General features: G+C 39.9%; 1 protein-coding gene and 2 pseudogenes across 34 annotated transcripts in view; 1 reads left to right on the top strand and 2 right to left on the bottom strand.

The window, feature by feature from the left end:
* Positions 1-21,552, top strand: part of Jakmip3 (Janus kinase and microtubule interacting protein 3) — a 149,374-nt gene that overhangs the window by 25,595 nt on the left and 102,227 nt on the right. For 4 of the 34 annotated variants that reach the window (XR_015440561.1, XR_002392638.2, XR_002392637.2 and 1 more), the window contains exons 1-2: positions 4,207-6,429; positions 8,262-8,442. The exons of 5 other annotated variants lie outside the window; for them this stretch is intronic. The gene's annotated coding sequence lies outside the window, so the exon portion shown is untranslated. Of the gene's footprint in view, positions 1-4,158; positions 6,430-8,261; positions 8,443-21,552 lie in introns of those variants that run through there. 25 more of the 34 variants (XR_015440562.1, XR_015440554.1, XR_015440555.1 and 22 more) reach the window with 13 other exon arrangements.
* On the bottom strand, positions 12,458-12,752 carry LOC147825699 (large ribosomal subunit protein uL16-like; annotated as a pseudogene).
* Positions 12,823-12,946, bottom strand: LOC147825698 (small nucleolar RNA SNORA70; annotated as a pseudogene).

Genomic DNA, 21,552 nt, shown 5'->3' with positions numbered 1-21,552 from the left:
GAGAACACAGTGTCCCAACTTTTCAAGTTTCAGGGGTGATTGTGAAGGCCCCACAAATCTGGGGAAGTTGAGAGGGGATCAATCACAGCTTTGGCCAGACCCAAGTAAAGAGCTAGGCCCTTCTGCACCCAGGTTCCACCTGCTTGTCAGATTCCAGAGAAGAGGCTGACTTCACCCTGGAGAACCAGAAAGGAATTGAAAAGTTGACTCTTTAAATCTTTTTGTGGTAGCATAGAGCTGCTGTTGAAAAAATAAATAAAATTGCCAGCAAGATGGCCAGCTCAGATAGTCTGAGCAACATTCTCCTTCACAGACTCCTACAATGCTGGGTGAGATGTAACTGGAGTTCTCTTTAGCCCAGGTGTGCTAAAGGGAGAGGAGTGTAGGGGAGGGAGAGAGTGTAGGGGAGAAATTTGAGCGTGAGAAAACAGCCTGGGAGCTGGCAGCTGTAGCTGCTGAGAGCGGGCAGGTAGGTCTCCTTCAGAGAGCTGGAGGCCCGAGTTTTCCTGCCCACTTACAGATGGGAGGAGGAGGAGACAAAACACTGTTGCAGGTACCTGCAACTTAGACTCTGTACGGTATTCAGACTGCAGAGATCTGCCCCCTCTTGAGGTTGGACTAAAATGAATCCACCCAGCACTGAGGGGTGAATGAAAACTTGTCTGTTTCCTCTAACTCAGCCTGGGGAAAACTTTGAGGAGCTGGGCCTGTTTCTCTCCTGGGTTTGAAGCTCAAAATGATGCTGTCCATGTGATGGCAGACCTCTCCACCAGGAGGTAATGGTGAGATGGGTCCAGGCGCTGTCCTAGGTCAGAGAGGGGCAGCAAGATGCGGAGGAGGCTCTGAAGGGAGAGGAAGAAAACAATGTAACAATTCTCATAGATGCAGAAAAAGTGCTTGGTAAATTGTGGCAATCATTCATAATTTTAAAAATATGTACAGTTAACAAATTTGGAATACAGATAAATTCTCTACCCTGACAGCTCTATCAGAATCCTGCAGCCAGTGTGATACTTGATGAAAGACTATCAGAGGCATTTCTCTTCAAGTCAAAAGTAGGAGGAAGATGCTCAATTCCTATCACTTCTGATGAAAGGGACATCTTACCTAGCACAAGATAGAAAAATAATTTAAAAGTATAAAAACTGGAAAGGAAAAATAAAACTCATTCACAAATGCTATTATCTACATAGAAAATACAAGACAGCATGGAAACAAACTATTAGAACTAATGAGATTTTAGCAAGTTTTTAGTAGAAGATCAATATAAAGAACCGATAGTGTTTCTACATACCACCCATCTTCTTTCTAGTTATGGCAAGAAAAAAAATAACAATAGAATTATGTTAGCTACTTTCTGTTGCTGGGTCAAAATACTTGACATACACAATTTAAAGGAAAAAGGTTTATTTTAGCTCACCATTTCAGAGTTGGTAGTCCATAGTTGGCTATCTACAAGGCAGAAACATCATGGTAGGAGGGTATGGTGGATAGCTGCTTACCTTGTGGCAGCTAGGAAGCAGAGAGAGAACCAGAGAAACGTGATACCCTTCAAAAAGCCATGCCTCCAGCAACCTACTTCCTTTTAACAACACATTCAGCTATGAACTCATCAATAATCCATTGATGAGGTTAATGTCCCCATGATATAATCACCTTCATAAAGCTTAAACTCAAAATGCATGAGACTTTTGGAGACATTTTAGATCTTCTATATCAAAACAAACATACACAAAAAAAATTCCATTCATAATGGTCATACAAAGGTAGGCACCTAAAAGTATATAAAAAATTGTGCACAACCTTTTGGAGAAAATTAAACAAATTATTTGAAGCAAAGAAATCTTTTTTTTTTTTTTGGGTACCGGGGATTGAACTCGGGTCCTTAGCTTGTGAGGCAGGCGGTGGAACCACTGAGCTAAATCTCTGGCCCTAAGAAATCTTAAATAATCAGGAAATTATACTATGATCATGTACAAAAGAATTAATATCAAAGAGATATCATTTTCTTCTGATTAACCTATAAATTCAGTATAATCCCAATCAAAACCAAACAGGATTGTGTTGAATTTGACAAGTTGATGTAGAAAAGTTAAGTTTGAAGAGGAGGGCAAAGGACATGAGCCTACAAGATATGAAGTCTTCCTCCAACATTCTAGAAGGGCCAGGGATTTAGCTCAGTGGTTCTGCCGCCTGCCTTGCAAGTGCAAGGTCCCGAGTTTGATCCCTGGTACCAAAAAAAAAAAAAAAGTAAAACAGTGTGGTAGCCTTTAGAAGGAACCCTGGGAGGATATGTCTACATATCTTGGAAAGATTTCCTCAACAAGAAATGAAAATGTCATCAAACATAGAAAAACAGATGGAAACATAGAAAATGATTAAAGTTCTGTAGTATAGAAGGCAACATGAAAATTGGAAAGGACTACCAAGACTTCACCCACAAAGGATAATATCCCAAATATAGAACAGCCTATTTTATTATCATATTTTTGTTGTTGATATAGTACTGGAGATTAAACCCAGGGTCTCATGCATGCTAGACAAATGCTCTACCATTGAGCTACCCCCAGCCCAACAGCCTATTTCAAAGCAATGAATGATTTCATCCATCATAGGGGAAGGGCAAAGAAAGAGACAAGATAGTGTAGAGACTTGAACAACCAGTAAGCATAACAATGGACTAATCTCACTGCTAATCAGAGAAATGCAAGTCAAAGTCAACAGTAAAGTGTCCTTTCTGGCTATCAGTGTGGCCAACCCTGAGCTTGGTGAAATACAGGGAGATAAACAGATCATACATTACTGTTTGCTGCTTTCCAGAGCAGCCCAAAACATTTAACAAAGTCAGTGATGCCTGTTCCCACTCCCCAGGCTTCCTGCATAAGGATATCTGCTTCAAAGACATGTGAGCTCATGACCATAAGTTGTGTACCAGGGTATTCTTTGGGGTATCATTTATAAAAATGAGAAAATGGAAACCTCCTACTTCCTTATCAGCAGTAGGGGAAGCTGGAGACAAATATGTAGTGTGGTTTATTCATCCATGGGATTACAGTGAAAATAAATGAAGGTCTACATGCACCAATGTGGATCAACATCAAGGACATGATGGTCAAAAAAAGAAAATGGCAAAAAAAATATGCAAACTATGCTACCATTTATGTCATTTTTTTAGTAACATAAAGCAATAATATATGATTATGAATATACGTTTGTGAAGTAAAAATAGAACACCATGCATGGGAGTGATAAAAGTAGGTCTGAGTCATGAGAGATTGCCATGTGTGGTGAGTGTGACTGAGGACGGGATGTGGGAGTCACCTCAGACAGGGTCCTGGCAGAAACCAGAGAAAGGGTGGCTTGGAGGTGGGTCTGAGGGTCCAGTAGCCGGGGGCTGGGAAGTGCAGGAGGTGACCGCCAGCTTTTTATTTGGAAAACTGCTGTGTGGTAGTGTCAGAACTGAAATAGAAGGAAGACAGGACTTTGGGGGAAGGGGCAGATTGTTTTTGGACTTGCTGTGTTTGAGAAGCCCCTGAGACACCCAATCTGATATTCGGCAGGCAAAAAGATGTGTGGGGCTGGGTCTCACCAGCAGTGATGTGGCAGAACTGTGCATTTGGGAAGCATCTCCGGAGTGGCCAAGCTCTCCCAAATCAAGCAGATGACAGTGATTCCAGGAGGTAAGGTAGGCCAGAGTGAGGCTGGTAGAGGACGGTCCAGGGACCTGGAGGTAGTGTGGGGAGATGACCAGGGACTCCTTGGGGGTTGCAGTTTTCCAGGCATTGTTGCACAAGTGTACTGTGTTGTTTAAATCTCCATTCCTCAGTATGCAGCTGAGTCATTCAGTTACTCTGTGCAGTTACATTATGGTGGCTCTTCCTTCAGTGCTGAGTCTTGGTTCCGTGAGCTGGAAAAATTAGGATGGAGGCTGTTGATGCACTTTGGGAAGTGTGCTCAAAATGCAGTTTCTTCAGGATTGCTGTTTACTTATTAATCTATTTCTATATTTTCTGAATTCTGTACAACAAGCATGCTTTGTTCTTACAATTAGGAAACAGAGACTGTTTAAATGAACAAGTTGCTGCAGAAGGTTTACACATTAGTGTGGCACCCAGTACCCTGCTTTCTCCCCTAACCTCCATTAGCCTGGGCTTCAGAAGGGCCACTGTTCCCCTCAGAGCCCAATGTGAGGACACACTACTTATGTTGCAGTGACAAGAAACATGTACCTAAGGTAGTGCCTGTGCATAAGTCTGTTTGGAAATAAAAATAGATTTTAAATCCTAAATATAAATACATATTCCTTGTTTTAAAAATCTGTACAATTCAGAAAGATATAAAACAAAATGTCAGTCACCTGAGATCCTGTTACCTAGAGACATAACCGCTTGATATTTTGGTATATGCACTTTCAGACATTTTTTTCTGTGATTGCAACACACAACATACTTATTTTAAAAAACATAACTGTGACCTTGTATAGCCTTTTATACCTTTTATAGCCAGCTTTGAAAGAACACTTAACAAAAGTTAATTACATCTTTCCATGTGAGTAGTACAGACTTGATGACATTTTCAGTGGTACCATTGTATTCTGGTATATGTGCATTCTGGTGTTTATGTGAATTCTCTCTCTGTTGTTGGACACTTAGGATGCTTCCAGTTTTCTAACGTTTTGAGCAACATTGTCATAATCATCTTTAAATGAGTTACATTTAAAGTTCTTGAAACAGTGCCCAGCACAGGGTAAATGCTACAAAAATATTTGCCAAATAAAATCTGTGCACACCCCTCACTATTGTATCATCTCATTAGATTCCAGTCTTAGAAATAAAATGATTGGGTTAAAGGGTATAGAGATTCATGCATTTGCCACCTGCTGCCTCCATCTGACATGGAGGGCAGCCGTCCTTCTGGGAGGGTGATGGAACCCTGGACCATTCCACAGTGTAAAGATTTCTATTCCAGGGGCCAATCTTGTTCCTCAGCACAGAAAGGTGGTTTGGATTGTGACCTCAGGGCCTCCTGGATCTGGGCCTCAGCAACTGTCAATTATGGGATTAAGGGCAAATGACCCAACCTTAGTGTCTTCACCTGTCAAATACAGACAGCAATAATAATAACAAGCCAACAGAGCTATCACTGTTAAATGTGTTAGGAAATGCAGGGAGCTTATCAAAGTATCATTATTGTCAATGGTTTTCATCAGAACATCTTAGTCATTTGTCCTTGCTTATTAGAGTTGACCAAACAGCAGAAAATAACCAGAAGTTAAGATTTCCCACATTATCTTTGTCATCTTATATTCTGTTTTTATTGTGCTCCTGTCAGAACAGTATCCATTGAGTCTTAGTTTGGGGAAATGACAATTTGGGCCTGATTGGTGCAGCCAGAAAGGAGTAACCAGTGGGGTGCAGGCCCAGCATATGGAATGTGGGGTGGAGCTGGCAGGAGCAGAGAGGAGCTCTTCGAAGCCAGGCAGGAGGGATACCTGCACCTCCACTTTGGGTTCTAACTCATTTTTGGTTAGAAATGGGACCAGGCAGTAGGGTTATCTGAATTATTTCCTTGATCCAATCAGGCCAGATGGAATCTGAGTGCCTCCCACTGCTCAGAAACCCTGTGAGACCCTGCAATTTCTAAAGAGCCATTCAGTGAGGCTGCTTATGCAAAGGTTTATTAAAAAAATCATCCAAGAATTAGGGCAGGGTGAGCTCCTGTGATTGTCAGTCACAAGAGATACGGTAGTGGCCTTATTTGTCTGTTTCTTCTCTACATTTTCATCCTTCAGAATTTAGTGAATGTAAATCCTTTATCTCCTTACCATTTAAAATAAAAAGTCTCTTTAGCGGAAATATATTCCTATTACTGGCCTTAAAGTGACATTAAATCCTGAGAAGGATTCTCTAACCAAGAGGGAAAGAGGACCAGAATGCCGTGCTTGCAAGAAATGCCATGAGGAACTATCCAGCAATTGCCTGCGTTCCTCACTTTCCTTTTCACGTGAGGATGTGGTCTGACCAGTTCAGAGTACAGGACTCCTCCTCATCTGCATAGCAAGAAGTAGCGTCAGGGTGCCGGTGGCAACGGCAGAGCGCTAGTCCCTCCCCTAGCTGTGGTCTTCCGTGCACGCTGGAGGGAGCACCGGGCTGGGTGCTGTTGAGAATGCCTCTGTGCTTAGGGAGAGCTTGAGCATCTTGGCTGAAGGGCTCTGCTTAGAAACGGCTCTGGGAAACCGTTCCTCCCCCTGGATGTAGTCACAGCGTGGTAAATTCCATCTGAAAAATAAAAGCGGAGCTCTTTGCTGAGTCATAGAAGCTTCAGAGCTGATTTGCACAAGCCCGGCTGAGCCTGGACAACCTGAGAAAGATTGACACGGTCAAGATGAGAAATGGGTGAGAAGAGCAGAAGCTGTGAGGGTTTGAGAATGTAAGTGTTTGTGTTTTGAATGGAGCAAAGGCTTTGTTTTTTTTTTCAGTTTGGACTGAGGTTTTCTGCACAGGTTTATTCAGCTTGCATTCTCTTGTGTATTTCGTATGAACACATATAAGCCAGAAAGTTAACAGATGGGGAATGTGCTATCCCAACTGTGCAAGGAACATCACAAGGAGGGTGCTTCATATCTGTTCTTATATCTGCTGTCATATATGCATTTGGTGGAGAGTTAGGCCCGCTTTAGAGTGCACTTCTTTAAAACATGGCTGTTTATTTTACCCCATATGCAAAGCTGGGGCTTGTTCTCTGGCAGTCGTGGGTGGTGCAACCTAGGTGGTGACTTTTCGTAGTGCTGGTGATAGTGAGAACCCCACGGACTCATCCTGAGAGCTCTGGGAGTCTCCAGTGGCTTGCCATTCCTGGCTGAAGGAAGTGATAGATTGACTTGCTTCCTGTTTTCTTTTTTATATTTGGCTTAGGCCTTTATCCTCTGTCTGCCTTTTGATTGGATGGTGTCTTTGTTTTTTTTGGGTGCGGGGGACCGGGGATCGAACACGGGTCCTTGTGCTTGTGCAGCAGGGGTTGAAACCACTGAGCTAGATCCCTGGCCCATGGTGTCTTTGTTTTAAAACTTAATCAAGGGCTGGGGATTTAGCTTAGTGGTTCTGCCACCTGCCTTGCAAGCACAAGGACCTGAGTTTGAACCCCGGTACCAAAAAAGCAAAAAAAACTTAATCAAGAATCAGAATTTCCCTCATTGATATCACTTCCTATGCAAGAAACTCAAGTGTCTGGTGGGGAGGGGCCACTCCTCACCCAGGTCCATCTGTGTCCAAACAGTATTGTTTGGACACAACAGCTCGTAATAGATGTTCCTAACTTTTCTTTGAAAGAAGCCATCATTATTACAATGTGCCTCAGTTTCTCCAGTTGTAAAAAGAGAATCCATTGTTGATGGGGGCCGGCAGGGCTCTGGTGGAAAGATATTGTAGGTAATTTGGCAATAGCCTAGATATTCTACTGACGCTGAGGTACAGCTGAGAGTAGCTATGAAACCATGCAAGCAAGCTAGGGCTATAGATACCTGCTATACCATTTGTCATTTTGTTATTGGTTCTTAGTGGGAGAGGAACAACTACAAAACAGGTAGATCTTTTTCATTCAAAACGGAGACCAGAGTTGAAGACCGAAGATGATGTTTTCAGTAGATCCAAACTTTGATCAGATAAGGAGCAAAGTTTTTTGTTTTTTGGTTTTTTTTGGTATGGGGGATAGAACTCAGGACCTTGCAGTTGCTAGGCAGGCAACGATACCACTGAGCTAAATCCCAGGCCCCTAAGGAGCAAAGTTTTATCTTCATACTAGGCAGAGCAACAGAACAGAAAAGGGGCCCAGGCCTTGGAGGTAGCCCCAATTTACTACAGCATTACAAGGGAAAATCCAGAGTAGGTAAGGTTCTCCTGGGGTTTCAGAAAGCAGATAAGTATATTGTTGAAGACAGCACCTGCTCCTTGCTTCATACTGAAGAATGAACCCAGACCCTCCTATATGCTACTCAAGGGCTCCACCACTGAGCTACAGCCCCATCCTTTTTTTCTCCAAATTTTATTTTGAGACAGGGTCTTGCCAAGTTGCCCACTCTTGCCTCAAACCTGTGATCCTTTTGCTTCAGGCTCCCAGGTATTGCGATTATGAGCATGGTATACCATTGTGCCCAGCAAAAGATGCATTCTTAAGGCTGAGGATGTGGTTAAGTGACATGTAGGCAGGCATATATGTATCTAAGTTTTTCTTCTTCTTATTTTCACACATGGATTAAATTGAAGGGCGACCCTAAAGCAGAGTGTGCTGGCTTCCAATACTGTTCAGACAACCTTGGGAGACCTCACACTTTGGAGACCTATCTGAAAACATCTGAGTAGCTGTGGTATGCCAAGGAGGAAGCTCTAAGGAAGGAAGCAAGAGTAATTTTTCAGCTCTCTGTATTTTGGAGCTATCCGCTCTAAGGTAAGTACAAGTGTCCTGTGGAAATTCTCAGAAGGTTGATCTTAACCTTGGGCTCTTATGAACTGGGATTTCCATTTAAAACAGGTCCCACGTCTTATTTCTCTTTGCTTCTTCAGATGAGGTATGAGAGTGATATTAATCTTGCTGAAAACAGCCCTACTTAGTACAGGGATTGAAAAGTCCAGGACACCAGGCACAGAGACAGTATATCTATTTGAAGAACCCTGTGTCAGCCCTCCCCTCTGACCCTGGGTTCCTCCATGATCTCTTGGACAGGTGCTTTTTCTCTCAGAACATGGCATCCTGATTAGCTTTGGGTGATGTGAAATGTGCCTCGAGAGCAGATCAGAGAGGCCTCTGATCTCCTCAGCACCTGTGCTGCCTGCTTGGAGAGGACCTTTATTTCAGTTACAGGACTGTGTTACAGTCACATGGTAACCACAATTTGGACGTTTAGATGCACAGATCAAATGTTTTATCCAGGTGAGGAAGAATTCTACACCTCCCAGGTGGCATTTTCCATGGGCTGAGAGCTTATTAAAATTCCCTTTGAGCTGCTGCTTTTCCTGGACATCGGGTTTCCTAGGGGTTGGTTGACCCAGGATTGCTTTGACTTTGAAGAACACCTTGGTCTTCCCACCTGTGTGAAGCTCTGTGTGATGCACAGTCAGTGTGGTTGGCTGTGGGGAAGCAGCCTGGGTGATGGTGAGGGGCCAGAAGCCTCTGAAGGAGCCCTGTGCCTGTGCTACACCCATGGTCTCTCAGGTCAGCACTGTCCTCTGCTTCCTGTTAAGCAGAGATCCAGCATTGTCTTGATGATGGGGAAGGTGGACAGATCAGGAAGGACCTTAAAATCCATCACATCTACATCTACATCGTGGGACCCCAGGCAACGTGGGGTCATGAGTTTTTAAATAATGAGCTCTAATTTGGAAGAGTTAAAACTTGGACCATTCCTGAAGCTCAAAGGGATGTTTGAAATGACTCCCTGTGTTCACATCAGATGTTCATCTCAGCGCTGGCTGCAGGTTTCTGTGGTCGTCTTCCTGTGCCACCAGCTGGCACATCCATTTATTAAAAAGCATAATTGGCAGGTATTGGCCTTGGTGGGTTGCACCATGGCTCTGATCTCAGAGCAGGCAGGAGATGAAACTCAAGGCCAGAGTACTATCTCATGGCATTCAGCAAAAAGAAATAAGACAGCTGGGTTGAAAAAGTTGGTCTCTCAGGCCTTCTTAAGCCTATCACTATTGTTTATCCATCTGCAAATGTTCAGTGAGCACCCCTTGTGGGCACTGATGGTGTCAGTGTATATAGCTTGGAAAGTGACAAGGGAGCAAGCAAGTGGCTGATAGCATCATAGGAGCAGTGATGACGTGCTGGCATTTCCAGTGTTCATCCATACCGAGGTTTCATGTACCAACTCCCCACCCGGTCCGCCTCTGTCCAAACAGTATTGTTATCCCTTTCAAAATACTTATTTTATTTTTGAAAAGTTTCTTTATTTTTTTGGCTTTTTGAGACAGGGTCTCACTATGTAGTCCAGGCTGCAAGGTGATCCTTCTACCTCAGTCTCCTGAGTACAGGGATTAATAGGTGTGTGCCACAACATCTGGCCCAAAATACTTCTTTATGACTACCAATTTTTAGTGTTCAAAACATGAATTACCTACTTGTACAGCCTTTACTATGTACATCAGGTCTAGCTTGCTCCTGCATAGCCTTTTTATTTATTTCCTTTTATATGTGTATGCATTTATTTATTCCTTTAAGTCAGTCCAAAGGAGAGGGGCATCAGCATCTGAAACAGGCCTCGGTACCTACCTCTTCATGTTTCCAGGATGCTCATTTAATTTAAAAGACCTTGGTCTCTATGGCTTCATAGAACCCTTTGGCCTCATGCTTACTAGCCTTGTCATGGCAGGCACTATGACATGGCACTGCTGTGATCGCAGTGTTTCTGCACAACTGCAGGCAGAGGAGATGGCTTCTGCCCAGACTGATAGGTGACAGGCTCAGAAGCACAGGTGCTAGGTTGACAGCTTCCACTTGCACACAGGGTGTGGTCCGTCGGGCCGTGGACTCTCAGGCAGCCACATCCCTCCAGTTTCCACCCCTCCTAGCCACACAGGGGTCTTTTCTGAGTACCAGTGGAACATCAAGGGTCTTCAGGGTTTTGAAAACGCCCTCAGATGTGTTTTCCTTTTTTTTTTGGTACCGGGGATCAAACTTGGGACCTTGCGCTTGCGCGGCAGGCGCCAGAACGACTGAGCTAAATCCCCGGCCCTGCATTTTCCTTTGGAAATAGTTATTTTTTTACTTTCACAAAACTAATAATGTCTCATTATGGAACTTTTTTTAAAATCTAGAAAAGAAAGGGCTAGCCACCTGCCTCGAAAGCGCAAAGTCCCAAGTTCAATTACTGATACCAAAAAAAAAAAAAGAAAATCAGATTTAAAATAAGTATTCTTTCAGTACCCACAGATAAATTGTTAAAATTTTAGAATATTTTCCTTTTCGTTTTTCTAAGACTTTTACATTGTTAACACCATCCTGCCAGTTATTTTGTTTTCTGCCTTTTTCCTTATATGAAATATCACTTTCCTTTTTAGGATACATTCTTATCAAGAATCACTGAAGGAGAAGTGGGAGGGGTAGGGGAAAGGAAAGAAGGGAATGGAATTAATATGAGAAAAATGAAAAAAAGGAAACAAAGTCTTTGTAAATAGGGAGGGATGGAGGGGTTGAAGGGAGGGCAGGGGAAGGGGGAAAAATAAGAAACAAGATTTAAAGTCTTTGTAAATAGGGAAGGGTAGAGGGGGTGAAGGGAGGGCTAAGACTGGGGAAAAAATAAGAACCAAAGTGCATTATGTAAAGGTACAATTCCCAGTGAGAAATGTAATTGTTGTATACCTACAATGTACCAATAAAAGAATTTAATTAAAAAAAAATAAGAACCAAGAGAGTATGTAAAGGTGCAAATTTCCAATGATGAATGTCATTATATTGTACAGCTAAAATGTACCAATAAAAGGATATACACACTCAAAAAAAGAATCACTTTAAGTCAGCATATTTCATTGTGCAGAAACTTGGCTGATTCTTAAGTATAGGTCGTTTCCAGTATTTTATTATTACAAATAATCCTGCATCAGACATCTCTGAGCACAAACTTTTCTTTGTATTTTGTATTCTCTCTTCGGAGTAGAATTCTACAAATGTAATTCCTAGGTTAAAGGTTGGAAGCAGCTTGAAAACTTATTGATACATAGTATCAAAGTGCCTCACAAAGAATCATGCCACTTAGCTTTTCTTGTCAGTGACATCAAAGACAACCAGCTTAGTATGTCATCGATGAGTTTAAGCCTTCTTTTTTTTTTTTTTGGTACCAGGGATTGAACTTGGGACCTTGTGCTTTTGAGGCAGGCAGCAGAGAGCCTTCTTTTTTAATGGCAAAATATAATTTTGACATATACATACACATGCAAAACCAGGCATCACTTCTAAGATTGTTCTCGTTACCTTTTGTTATTCTTCCTTCCTGCTTCTCCCTGATTGCCTAACACACCCTAGGCAGGCAAGATCTGCCTCTCTTACTGTAGATTGATTTCTGTTTTCTAGAATTACATATAAACAGAGCCATATTATATATGATTACATATATACATATAAACATGTCCACACATAATGTGTGTATATACATACATACATGCATAGCCTTTTTTCTCACCATAATTATTTTGAGATTTATTCATTCTTATCTGCCTCTTCCTCGTTCTTGTTCCCCTTCTTTTTCTTCTTTATCTTTATCTTCTTACTCTTATTCTTTGCTGAGTAGTTCCTCATGTAACCTAGTTTTTAATCCATTCACCGGTTGATAAGCTTTTCATTACTTCAATTTTTTTCTATTATAAATGTAGCAAAAACATTCATACACAAACAATCTTTTAGAGGGGCAGAGATAAGATTTATTGATGAACTTGTCCTAGAGAGGGGGATGGAACAGTGGAAGCCTTCAGTAGTGCAGGGCCTGCCACTTGTCCAGGGGATTGCCATTCAGTATGTATTTCACTCTGAAGCCATCAGGGATGAGGTGCCTCTTGGCCATCAGGTCTTCAAATTCATCTGTACTGAACTTGGTGAAGTCCCACTTCTTGGATATATGGATCTTCTGGTGGCCAGGGAACTTGAACTTGGCTCTGCATAGGGCCTCAATCATGTTCCTTGTTCTGCAGCTTGGTGCAGATAGACAAGATGACCTGTCCCATGTGAATCCTCACCACTGTGCCCTGGGGCTTCCCAAAAGAACCTCAAATGCCTGTCTGGAGCCTAGTTTGGGGATGGCAGGAAGTCAGATACATGATCATCCAACAGGAAGCAGGCTCTCTAAAGTCCCTTAGGCCAGCTCATATAAGCAACAGGCTGTGTACACTACTGAGGAGGTTGCTGCTTGCAGCTATTGTACACAAACATTATTATTATTATTTTTTTTTTTTGGTATCAGAGATCAAACTCGGGACCTTGTGCTTGCGAGGCAGGCGGCGGAACCACTGAGCTAAATCCCCGGTGCTCAATTATTTTAATATTATTGATATTTGTTTTTATTAACCAGCACATAATCCGTTTTGATATGTACTTGAAAATACTATGGAAACTACTGTTACTAGGTTATGTGTCCCACAAATGTCAGTTAGGCCAAATTAGATGATAATGTTGAAATCTTCTATATCCTTACTAATTTTCTGTGCACTTCTTTCACCTCTTAGTGAGAAATGAGTGTGGAAGTCTCTAGTTATAATTGTGCATATTCCTAGTTCTACTTCCATTTCTATTAGTTTTTATCATGTGTGTTTGAAGCCTTGTAGTTTGATTTATATACATTGGAATTGCTACATCTCTTGTATATGTTGACTCCCTTATTTTTATCATTATATAATGCTACTACTTAACCTGGTAAGGTTTCTTGCTTTGAAATTGACCTTGTGTAAGACAAATACAGTCACTTTAGCTTTCTTTTGATTCATGCTTACCTTATACATGTTTTCCTGTCCTTTTAACTATTCTATGCCTTTGATTTAAAGTGATTTTCTTACAGATGACATAAGGTATTTTTGCCTTTTAAAAAGTCAAATGTGAAAATGTCTACTTTTTAATTGCATTGTTTAACCTAATCACATTTAACACTTAGTGATATGGTTGGATTTAAATCTAATTTTCTGCTATTTGTTTTCTATTTGTGTTATCTCTTCTCTGACTCTCTCTTTTGCCTTTTTTTGGGTTATTTATTTTATGATCCTATTTTACCTTCACTATTGGCTTATCCATTATGCTTCTCTGTTTAATTTTTAATGCTTTCCTTAGGGTTTTCAATATCATCCTTAGCTTATCCCAGGTCTTGAAGATATAGCGTTAATTCACATGTAATTGCTTCCCTTTCCTCTCCTCATTCTTTTTGCAATAGTTTTCAGATATTTTATTTTTATATATGTTATACATCTATGTTCATTAATGAGATTGGCCTATAGTTCTCTTTATATATGTTATAAATCCTGTATCCTATGGTGCATTGTTCCTAGTTTTGCTGTGAATAATCTGTTCTCTTTAAAAGGGATTAAAAGTAAGAAAAATGTCTTTTATATATACTCTCATTTCTACCATTTTAAATATTCTTAATTTCTTTGTGTAGATTAAATTTTCACCTGATAGCTTCTCCTCTGCCTGAGACACTTCCTTCATTGCTGTTTTAGTACAAGGCTGCTGCTTCCTAAGTTCTTTCAATTCCTGTTTGTCTAGAAACTGTCAATTTCACCTTATTCCTCTTTGGTAACAGCTTTAATAATATAGCATTCACATAGCACACAATTCACTCATTTAAGTATGAATTGTGGGAGTTTTAGTATGTTCTCAGAATTATGCAGCCATCACTACAAATTTAGAACATTTCCATCACCTCCAAAAGAATCTTTGAACCCTTTAGCAGACACTTTCAACTTCTCCAGGCCCCAGTCCAAGGTGATCACTAGTCTACTTTCTTTATAGATTTGCTTCTTGTAGGCATTTCACATATACAGAATCATACAGTTTGTAGTGTTTTGTGTCTGTCTTCTATTGCTTAGTGTAATGTTTTTAAGGCTCACTCATGCTGTCATGTCATTCTTTTCTATTGCTGACTAATACTCCATTGTATATACACCACATTTTGTTTATCCACTCATAAGCTGACAGACATTTGATTTGTTTCCACCTTTAGCTATTGTGCGTAGTGCTGCTATGATCATTTGTGAACAAGTGTTCAAGTAGAGATAGTTTTCTTTTTCTTAGGTAAAGAAATTACTGGAATTACTGGGTCAGTGGCACTTCTGTGATTAGGTATGAGAGGAACTGTCAGGCTGTGTTTAAAGCAGTTACAGCATTTTGGATTCCTGTGTGCTGCATAAATGAAAGCTTTCCTGCTCTAGCCCTGCTCTAACCCTGCAAGTATCCAACCTCTCCCTCCTTTTGATGTGGAATCCTGGGCCCAAGAGGCTTTTTTCCTCCCAACCCCAAGGGTAGATGCTTTTTGCTGGTTCTCTTACACAGAATTTGCAGATCTGTATTTAACTCCTGGGGCTAGAAGGAAGGAGGGACTTTACTGTCACCTCCTGCAGTGACTCTGCTGCCTTTCTCTCAGTGGCCTAAAGCTGTGCTGACAGTAGAGCTCTCGGAAGTGAAGAACACCTGTACTGGCCCTAAAGGCAGCTGACCTCTTGTAGGCCCATGGCTCTGGGTTTCTTGCAGTCTTTGCTCTGCTCTCAGTTTTTCCTGTACACACTTGGTCCAGGTTCCTGGGAGGAGCTTGGTTCCAGCTAGTCTGAAGTGGTATGCTAGTCTGCCTTTGGCCTTTAGGAATTTGTTAAAATTTCATCTGATTTATCTTACTCACTTCTCCTCTTGTGCTCTGCAAAGGTGAATGGTTTGTGTGACCTGTCTCTCCTCTCTGAAGAGGTTTTGTCACAGTTTGGAATTCACTCCCCGTTGGTGCCTTCAGCTTTTTAATGGTTTAAGGACAGGTATGGTTTTGTAGATTACGTGACTTTTTCTTGTTTTCAGGATGAAAGTGATGTTATCTTCGGATTTTCTGCAACTTAAGCAGAGGGGGGTTTTCTCATGATTTTTAAAATCACTTTTATTTCTGTTTTTTCATTTCATAAATTCTTTTGCCAGTTACCATTGTATCTAGTAAGATCTTACTGTTTTCTCATTAAATTTCACAACCTTCTAATACAGTAAGGATATTTTTTGTTGCCTTTGCTGCAAATATTATTTCAATTTGCTTTCAGCCTCCTAATTGAACCACACATCTATAATAAAGATACGTAACATTTTAGCATGATGGAACCCATTGATCCTTCCTTTTGTGAATTCCTTTTATTTTCTTTAAGCCTGGGAAGGGTGTCTTCTCCAGAGACTTGATAAGTGCTCGTTTTTACTTGTTCCCAGTAGTTTTAAAGCTTTGATTTTTTTCCACCCTCAATTCTCTTTCATCCACTTAGAATTTATTGGTAAAAGGCAACATTCCATAGGTTTACTTTTCTTTCACAATTATTCAACCAGTTCCTTTAATATTTATGAATAGTATTCTTCCCTACCCGTTGAATATAATATATTACATTCTTTTTTTATTTGTGATACTGGGGATTGAATGCAGAGCCCTTGCACTGAGCTATATCTCCAGACCTTTTTTATTTATTTAATCATTCATTCGTATATTTACAGGATCTTGCTAAGCTGCCCAGACTGGGCTCAGATTTATGATCCCCCTGGCTCAGTCTCTCAGAGTGCTGAGGGTACAGGCATGTAACACCATACTTGGCACATAGTTACATTTTTATAAGGCAGGGCCTACATCAGGACCATTTGACCATTTTCCATCATCTGGCCATTCATGTGGGTTTTCCCTCAAATTTAACAACATTGCATTATATAGACTAGAAAAAAATTTTTTTTCTGTTAACAGAAAAAAAAATTGCTATTTCCCTCCCAGGTCTATTTCAGGCTGCTCTCTCGGCACCTCAGTCAAAATCTTCATGACTGCAGTTGTGTTCTATTGCTGCTGGAACTGCATGGCTTGCTGGAGACTCAGAAACTGAATATTAACCATGGTAACCACAGGTCATTAAGTAACCTGAGCTCCCATTGTGAACTGTGCCATGAAGCTGGATGTGCAAAGGCTTGAGTAGGCCCTGAAGGCACAAGTAAGCTGCCAGAGGAAATGATCCTGCCCTACTCCTGCTCCAGAACCATCCTTACCTCTCCTGTCACCACCTGTGACTTCAGAGGAGATTTCTACTGCCAGCTCTTGAGAAAAAGGAAATTCAGGCCTGGTTTACAGATGGCCCTGTCCAATGTGTAGGTACTACATGCCAGTGGAAAGTAGTATCACCACAGCCCCAGTCGTGGTACTAACATTCATGTTTGTTTTCTATTGCTATTATAACCACAAAGAAATGTACCAGCTTATGTCTCCTCAGTGAAAAGTCTGGGATGTGCTAAAACCAAAGTGTTGGAGGACTAGGAGGACTACATTCCTTTCTGGAGGTCCTGGGTCTGTTTTTTTGCTCATTTATGTTCTTAGCAGAATGCAGCCCCTTCTCATCAGTCTTTCCTGCCTTCCCCCACCAGAATTTTAGGATTGAAAGATGTTTATTTAAATACACATGCCAGTAGTTAACTGCATGATAACCAAAATGGAATCTGAGCCAGTAGGGCTGACATTATTTATGTACACAAAAGAATAGAGGTTTTGCCATGCAACATGAGTAGTCACTACTTTAAAATTTTTTATTGTGGTAAAATAAATATAACATAAAATTACTATCTTAACCATTTATAAGTGTATAGTTTAGTGGTGTTAAGTAAATTCACTTTATTTCACAACCAATCTCCAGAACTTTTCATATTGTAAAATTGACATTCTGTATCTCCGTTTCCTCCTCCCTTACCTCTGGGAGCCAACATTCTACTTTCTGTCTTTATGAATCTGACTACTCCAGGTACCTCATGTAAACAGAATCATTCGGTATTTGTCCTTTTGTGACTGGCTTATTTCACTTGGCATAATGTCCTTGAGGTTCATGTTGTGGCAAGTGTCATAATTTCCTTCTTTTAAAAAATTGAGTAATGAATGTATGTACCACATTTTGTTTATCCAGTCATCTGTTGAGGGACATTTGGGTTGCTTCTACCTTGAGGCTACCATGAATAATGCTGCTGTAAACATAGGCTTATAAATAGGCCTTCAAGACTCTGTTTTCAGTTCTTTTGTACCCCAGAAGTGAAATTATTGGATCACATAGTAATTCTACTTCTAATGTTTTGAGGAACTGCCACACTGTTTTCCATAGGCACCACACCATATTATATACCAGTCAACAATATACAATGCTCCAATATCTCCACATTCTTTCTAACACTTACTATTTATTGTTTTTGATAGTAGCCATCCTAATGAATGTGAGGTGGTACTTCATAGTGGGTTTGGTTTGCATATTCCTGGCCACTAGTGATGGTAAACATCTTTTCATGTGTTTATTGGACATTTGCATACTTTCTCTGGAGAAATGTCTATTTAATTTCTTTGCCCATTTAACAAATCAGGTTATTTTCTTACTAAGCTTTACAAATTCTTTATATATTATAACATAAATCTTTTTTGTTTCTTTCTATTTTTAAAATTAATTTTATCGGTGCATTTTAGATATACATATTGATAACGTTCATCGTATGGAATTTATGCCTGTATATGATGTATCTTGATTCTTCTTTTTTTCCCAATCCCCTCCCCTCCCTTCAACTCGCCTTCTGGTCCTTATTTATAAAAGCTTTGTTTCCATTTTTTCCTTCTAGTCTCTTTTTTTTCCTTTCTCTTTCAATCCTTCCTCCCCCTCCCCTCCCTTGTGGCTCTTCCCATTTCAACATTTTCTTCCTATTTCCCAGTATATATTCTACATTTTTGTCCTAATTTATACTTTCAGTTTTTCAAACCAGAGAAACCATGCAATATTTGAATATGTACGTCCGATTTATTTCACTTAAGGATATGGTCTCAAGGTGCATCAATTTAGCTATAAAAGTCTCAAGTTTATCCTTCATTGTGGCAGATTAGTACTTCATTGTATAAAAGAACCACATTTTCTTTATCCATTCATCAGTTGATGGGCATTTGGGCTGTTTCCAAGATTTAGCTATTACAAACTGTGCCACTATAAACATGGTTGTGCATTTATCACTGTGGTATGATGCTTTTAATTCTTTTGGGAAGATACCAAGAAGGGGAATAGCTGAGTTAAATGGAACTTCTAGCTTTAGTTTTTTGAGGTATCTCCACCTGATTTCCACAGTGGTTGCATCAGTCTACACTCCCACCAAGAGTGGAGCAGGGTTCCTTTTTCTCCACAGCCTCACCAGCATTTGTTGTTGGTTGATTTCTTGATAATAGCCATTCTTTCTGGAGTGAGATGGAATCTCAGTGTTATTTAAATTTGCATCTCTTGAATGGCCAGTGATGTTGAACATTTTTTTCATATATTTATTTGCCGTTTGTACTTCTTCATCTGAAAAGGTGTCTATTCATTTCAGATCCCCATTTTTAGATTGGGTCTTTAAATTTGTGGGGTCTGATTTTTTAAGTTCTTTATATATTCTGGATATTAATGCTTTGTCTGAGGAACACCTGGCAAAAATTTTTTCACACAATATGGTTGTCTCTTCACGCTGTTGGTGGTTTCTTTTGCTGTGCACAAGGTTTTTAATAAGATGAGATCCCAGTAGTTGATTCTTTGTGATATTTCCTGTGCAATTGGGGTTTTGTTTATAATTCTTTGCCTATAACAATGTCTTCAAGAGTTCTAGCTATTCTACTATTTTGGAGAAACCAAAAAAAAAGGTGTGTAGATGGAGAAATTAAAAGCATCATTTAATCATAACAACCTTCCTAGGATCTAGGAGACAAACACTTACTAGTGTAGGTAGGTAGAAAAGAAATACGAAAAAAATTTTACTACAAGAAGTTCTAAAAATTCTGATGATCAGCTCTTTTTTTAAAAAGGCCCGATTAAGGAAGTTCTTCTTTAAATAAGACACCAAGCTGGGCGTGGTGGTGCATGCCTACAATCCCAGCACTCAGGAGGCTGAGGCAGGCGGACTGCTGTGAGTTTGGGTACAGCCTGGGCGATATAATGAGTTCAGGGCCAGTCTGAACTATATAGTGAGACCCTGTCTCTTAAAAACCAAAGAAAAAAAACCAGCAACAACAACAAAAACAACCAAACAAACAAAAAAATGAGAGAGACCAAACATTTTCTCATTCCCGTCCAAAGGATTAAGAGATGAAAAAAGCAAAAAGCAATTGTAATTTATGTACATCTGGGAACATGTGCCTTGTGTTTAAATTCATTAAAGCCTGATCCCACAAGCATCAAAAAAAAAGAGTTCTACCTATTCTATCTTCCAACAGATTTAGTGTTTCTATTTTAATGTTTAGATCTTTGATCTATTTCAATTTTACTTTAGTGCATGGGGAGAGATACGGGTCTAGTTTTAGTATTTGGCATGTAGAAAGCCAGTTTTTCCAGGACCATTTATTAGGTAGGCTACCTGTCTTCCAGTTAAGGTGTTTGGCTCCTTTATCAAAGATAAAATGGCTGAGTGTGTTTGGAGTTGTCTCTACATCATCTAATCTGTTGCATTGATTCTTGGGTCTTTTTATTTCTTCCCCCAGTACCATGCTGTGTTTATCACAGTAGCTTTGTAGTATAATTTCGAGTCAGGGATTGTGATACCCCCTGTCTTGCCTTTGTTGCCCAGAATTGCCTTTGCTATTCTAGGTCTCTTCTAGTTTCAAATGAGTTTTAGAATTGTTTTCTCTAATTCTTTGAGGTATGCTATTGGTATTTTGATCAAGATTGCATTAAATGTGTATAATTATTTTGGGAGTATGGGCATTTTCAATATATTGCTTCTTCCTACCCAAGAACAAGTGATATAGTTCCATTTTCTGATATCCTCTTCGATCTCCTTTTTCAGAGCACTGTAGTTTTCCATATAAAGCTCTTTTACCTCCTTCATTAGATTGATTCCTAAGTATTTCATTTTTAGGATGCTATTGTGAAAGGTGTGGTTTCCCTAATTTTTCTCTCAGTGAGTTTGTTATTTGTGTACAGGAATGCTATTGATTTTTGAGTGTGGACTTTGTATCCAGCTGTACTACTGAATTTGCTTAATAAATCTAGAAGTCTTTTGATGGCATTTTTGGATCTTCTATATAGAATATGATGTCATTCACAAATAATGATAATTTAACTTCTTCCTTTGCTATTCTTATTCACTTCATTTCTTTCTCTTGTCTAATTGCTCTGGCTAATGTTTCCAGAACTGTATTGAATAAGAGTGGTAATAGTGGACATCTTTGCTTATTCCTATTTTAGAATGAAAGCTTTCAGTTTTTGACCATTTTTTATATTATTAATTTTATTAGTACGTTTTAGGTATACAATATAATGACATTCGTCATGGGAATTTGCACCTTTACATAATCCATCTTGGTTTTTATTTTTTTCCCAGTTCCCCTGCTTTCCCTTCAATCCCTCCACCCCTCCCTATTTACAAAGACTTTGTTTCCATTTTTTTCATTTTCTCATATTAATTCCATTACCTTCTTTCCTTTCCCCTACCCCTCCCACTTTCCCTTCCCCTTTGCCCCTTCTCTTCCTATTTCACATTATTTATTTTACCTTTTAGTCCTTATTTACACTTTCAGTTTCTCACACCAGAGAAACTATTGGGTATTTACACGTGTCCTATATATTTCACTTAAGAGTATTGCCTCAATGTGCATCTATTTAAATTTAGTATGATGATGACTGTTGGCTTGCCATAGATGGTTTTTATCAGATTGAGATGAAGAGCACCTAATTCAATTTTCTGTAGTGTTTTTATCATGAATGGATGTAAGACTTTGTCAAATGCTTTTTCTGCATCTAGTGAGAGGATCACATGATTTTTCTCTTCGGCTCAGTTAATATGGTGTGTTACATTTATTGATTTGCATATGTTGAACCATTCCTGCATCCC

Source organism: Heterocephalus glaber, unplaced genomic scaffold (genome assembly GCF_053883595.1).
Source record: "Heterocephalus glaber isolate CG9 unplaced genomic scaffold, H.glaber_assembly_v1.0 deba00001497, whole genome shotgun sequence".
NCBI classification, from domain to species: Eukaryota; Metazoa; Chordata; class Mammalia; order Rodentia; family Bathyergidae; genus Heterocephalus; species Heterocephalus glaber.
Note: the sequence above shows the minus strand (reverse complement) of the source record. Positions and strands in the feature narration are given on the sequence as shown.